A 5000-nucleotide genomic window follows, 5' to 3' on the forward strand; every position below is an offset into this window, starting at 1 on the left:
ATTGCGAGGAGAGCCAACGCATGGGCGCGCGCACGGCAATTTAATGCCACGCCCACGCCAGCGTAGAGCTCTCCTCGCAATCCCCAAGCTCGGCGATCCGCACCAGCCACGTCGGCCAGGCCTCCGACTTGCGAGCAGGGGCAGCGGCCACCGCCGCCGTGACGTCGCGGCAAGCAGACAGCCGCGCAGCAGCTGCCAGCACCTTGGCACAAGCACGGCAAATGAATGCCATGCCCACGCCGCGGATAAGCAGCCCCAACGCGCCCGACAGCTTGGAGCGGGTCCCGAAGACGGTGGCCGGAATCGGGTCGTCGCCGGCCGGAAAACGGGTCATCGATGCCGGCAATACTTCGGGCCATGAGGCCCCCCACCTTAGTCCGAGTTTAGCAACAGCCCACATATCCCCCGCGGCAGGCCTATGGGCGCCAGGCCAGCGCGCCCCATGGCCAGTCAGGGGGCACCCCCCTAAAGAGCAATAAGTGTCACTGAAGCTCTGGCAGGGGGAGACACTACTAGGTCCCAGCTGTCACCCCCCCTCTAAAAAATTCATTTCTTGGTATTTTGAGCTGAAATTTTGCACAGAGGTTGGCAAAAATCCAATCCAACTTTATTAATTTTTCCAGAATTTTTCGAGGTCGGGAAGTATTTTTTTTTATTTTCCTACCATTAAAAATCGAGGAAATCGGAAAAAATAGGAACCGGCTCGGAATGACCCCAAATTCAGTGGGCAGCCTCATAAAAATATGGCTGATTTTACTGGATTGATTTCATGTGGAAAGCACGACGTTTTGTTGTAGGAATGCGGGAACCCCGGCGGCTCGCCTGCCGCGGCCAGCGACGTCGGGCTGGCCCCTGCAGCGCCTAGCCTCTCCCACGCGGGGGGCAGGCCAGAACGCGGGGGGCCAGGGCCCGAAGGCAGCCCCCCCGCGGGCGAGAGAGCAAGCCAGCAGGGGCTGTCGCCTGCCGCGGCCAGCGACGTCGGGCTGGCCCCTGCAGCGCCTAGCCTCTCCCACGCGGGGGGCAGGCCAGAACGCGGGGGGCCAGGGCCCGAAGGCAGCCCCCCCGCGGGCGAGATAGCAAGCCAGCAGGGGCTGTCGCCTGCCGCGGCCAGCGACGTCGGGCTGGCCCCTGCAGCGCCTAGCCTCTCCCACGCGGGGGGCAGGCCAGAACGCGGGGGGCCAGGGCCCGAAGGCAGCCCCCCCGCGGGCGAGAGAGCAAGCCAGCAGGGGCTGTCGCCTGCCGCGGCCAGCGACGTCGGGCTGGCCCCTGCCGCGGCCAGCGATGTCGGGCTGTCGCCTGCCGCGGCCAGCGACGTCGGGCTGACCCCTGCAGCGCCTAGCCTCTCCCACGCAGGGGGCAGGCCAGAACGCGGGGGGCCAGGGCCCGAAGGCAGCCCCCCCGCGGGCGAGAGAGCAAGCCAGCAGGGGCTGGCCGCGCGTCGCGCAGCGCGGCATGGCTGCGGGGGCCGCGCGCGCGCGCCCAAGCGCCCAAGGGCCCCCAAGGGCCCCAGGCCCTCAGGCCCCAGCGCCCCAGCGCCCAGCGCGGGCGGGCGCGCGCGCGCGTGTGGTCTTTGAGGGGCGCCGGCCTGGTGGCTCCCTAAAGAGCAATAAGTGTCATTGCAGCTCTGGCAGGGGGAGACACTACTAGGTCCCAGCTGTCACCCCCCCTCTAAAAAATTCATTTCTTGGTATTTTGAGCTGAAATTTTGCACAGAGGTTGGCAAAAATCCAATCCACCTTCATTAATTTTCCCAGAATTTTTCGAGGTCGGGAAGTATTTGTTTTAATTTTCCTACCATTAGAAATCGAGTAAATCCGCAAAACTAGGAACCGGCCCGGAATGACCCCAAATTCAGTGGGCAGCCTCATAAAAATATGGCTGATTTTACTGGATTGGTTTCATGTGGAAAGCACGACGTTTTCTTGTAGGAATGCGGGAACCCCGGCAGCTCGCCTGCCGCGGCCAGCGACGTCGGGGACGCTGGCCTGCGCTGTCGAGCCCGCGAGGGCTGTCTCCGCGGCAGGCCCCCCCTGAACGGGGCACGACAGGCCACCGTGCTGGCTCGTCCAGCGTCGACAGTCCCTCGTCCAGGTTTCAGATCGCGCCAAGTCGAACCCATGACCTGCTCAAGCCATCGTGCGCTGCCGAATTCGCATCTGCGTGTAGGCTGCCATTCCACGCGGCAGCCCCTGTTTTCGTCAGCGTGCCCCCCTGACGAATTTTCCTGCCTGGCCCAGTCCAGCGTCCAGCCCCTGTTCGTCGAAAAATCTGCGCTGCCGATTTTCCACGCGGCAGCCCCTCTTTTCGTCAGCGTGCCCCCCTGACGAATTTTCCTGCCTGGCCCGGCCAGTCCAGCCCCTGTTCGTCGAAAAATCTGCGCTGCCGATTTTCCACGCGGCAGCCCCTCTTTTCGTCAGCGTGCCCCCCTGACGAATTTTCCTGCCTGGCCCGGCCGGTCCAGCATCCAGCCCCTGTTCGTCGAAAAATCTGCGCTGCCGATTTTCCACGCGGCAGCCCCTGTTTTCCTCAGCGTGCCCCCCTGACGAATGTTCGTCGAAAAATCTGCGCTGCCGATTTTCCACGCGGCAGCCCCTCTTTTCGTCAGCGTGCCCCCCTGACGAATGTTCGTCGAAAAATCTGCGCTGCCGATTTTCCACGCGGCAGCCCCTCTTTTCGTCAGCGTGCCCCCTGACGAATTTTCCTGCCTGGCCCAGTCCAGCGTCCAGCCCCTGTTCGTCGAAAAATCTGCGCTGCCGATTTTCCACGCGGCAGCCCCTCTTTTCGTCAGCGTGCCCCCCTGACGAATTTTCCTGCCTGGCCCGGCCAGTCCAGCCCCTGTTCTTCGAAAAATCTGCGCTGCCGATTTTCCACGCGGCAGCCCCTCTTTTCGTCAGCGTGCCCCCCTGACGAATTTTCCTGCCTGGCCCGGCCGGTCCAGCCCCTGTTCGTCGAAAAATCTGCGCTGCCGATTTTCCACTCCGCAGCCCCTGTTTTCGTCAGCGTGGCCCCTTGACGAATTTTCCTGCCTGGCCCGGCCAGTCCAGCGCCCAGCCCCTGTTCGTCGAAAAATCTGCGCTGCCGATTTTCCCCGACGAACCTGCAGCTGCACAAATCCACGCTGCCACTGCCCCATTGTCTGGACCAACAGTCTTTTCCATCAAGCCCTGGACTATAAATCATCCAGACTCATCGCCAGCACCCGCTGCCGATTCTGCCGACTTTGCCGATTTCGTCGGCGCTGCCGATTCCAACACTGCACCCACCGTGTCTAAACCAGCGCTGTTTCGTCAGCGTGTCCCCTTGACGAATTTCCCTGCCTGGCCTGGACAGTCCATCTTCCAGCCCATGTTCATCGAAAAATCTGCGCTGCCGATTTCCCCGACGAACCTGCAGCTGCACAAATCTGCGCTGCCGATTTCCCCCCCTGTCGGCATGGCTGCCGCTGCCCCGATGTCCAGACCAACAGTCTTTTTTGTCGACTTTGCCGATTTTGTCCGCGCTGCCGATTCCAACACTACCCCCTGCATCCAAACCAGCATTGTTTCGTCAGCTCTTCCCCTGACGATTTTAGCCCTGTAACAAACAGTAGGCCTCCAATCCCGCCAACGGGAGCCAAGTTGATAGGGAAGAGAATTGAATGACGCGCCTGGTCCTCGCACCCCGCCACCCGAGGGGCCTTTTTCCCGGCAGCCTCTGAAAAACTCTAGCTTTCACGGTCCTCGCCGCCCCTCACCACCATGGCAGGCCTCTAATCCCACCCATCAGCAGTTGTAGCCGATAGGGCAGTGATTTGAATGACGCGTCGCGGGCCGCCGGGTCATCTCACCTGGCCATTAATTGGAGCGTTTTTGGCTGGCCGAGGATGGGGGGATGGATCTCTTCTTCCGAAAAAGCAAACAGTACATCGGGAGTTATGTTGACGGGGCATGGAATTGAATGACCCGTCGCGGGCCGCCGGGTCATCTCACCCGGCCATCCCGGGGAGCGTTTTTCCCAGCAGCATCGGGGAAACTCTTGCTTTCACTGCCCGCTGCCCAAGTCCCCACTCGCATCGGCCCCCCGCGCCAACAAGCCAACGCTGCCGAATCGGCAGACACTGCTGCCGAATCTGCCGACACTGCCCCGCGGGCTGCCACTGCCCCAGTGTCTAAACCAGCGGTCTTTCTCATCGAGCCTTGGACTATCCAGTCCGTCCTGACTCATCGCCAGCACCCGCTGCCGATTCTGCCGACTTTGCCGATTTTCTCGGCGCTGCCGATTCCACCACTGCCCGCCGTGCCTGAACCAGCGCTGTTTCGTCAGCGTGTCCCCTCGATGAATTTTCCTGCATGGCCCGGCCAGTCCAGCGTCCAGCCCGTGTTCGTCGAAAAATCTGCGCTGCCGATTCTGCCGACTTTGCCGATTTCGTCGGCGCTGCCGATTCCACCACTGCCCGCCGTGCCTGAACCAGCGCTGTTTCGTCAGCGTGTCCCCTCGACAAATTTTCCTGCCTGGCCTGGACAGTCCATCGCCCAGCCCATGTTCGTCGCAAAATCTGCGCTGCCGATTTTCCCCGACGAACCTGCAGCCGCACAAATCTGCGCTGCCGAATCTGCCGACACTGTCCCGCGGGCTGCCACTGCCCCAGTGTCTAAACCAGCAGTCTTTCTCGTCCAGCCTTGGACTATCCAGCCCGTCCAGACCCATCGCCAGCACCCGCTGCCGATTCTGCCGACTTTGCCGATTTCGTCGGCGCTGCCGATTCCACCACTGCCCGCCGTGCCTGAACCAGCGCTGTTTCGTCAGCGTGTCCCCTCGATGAATTTTCCTGCATGGCCCGGCCAGTCCAGCGTCCAGCCCATGTTCGTCGAAAAATCTGCGCTGCCGATTCTGCCGACTTTGCCGATTTCGTCGGCGCTGCCGATTCCAACACTGCCCGCCGTGCCTGAACCAGCGCTGTTTCGTCAACGTGTCCCCTCGACAAATTTTCCTGCCTGGCCTGGACAGTCCATCGTCCAGCC

Source organism: Populus nigra, chromosome 2 (genome assembly GCF_951802175.1).
Source record: "Populus nigra chromosome 2, ddPopNigr1.1, whole genome shotgun sequence".
In the NCBI taxonomy this organism is placed as follows: Eukaryota; Viridiplantae; Streptophyta; class Magnoliopsida; order Malpighiales; family Salicaceae; genus Populus; species Populus nigra.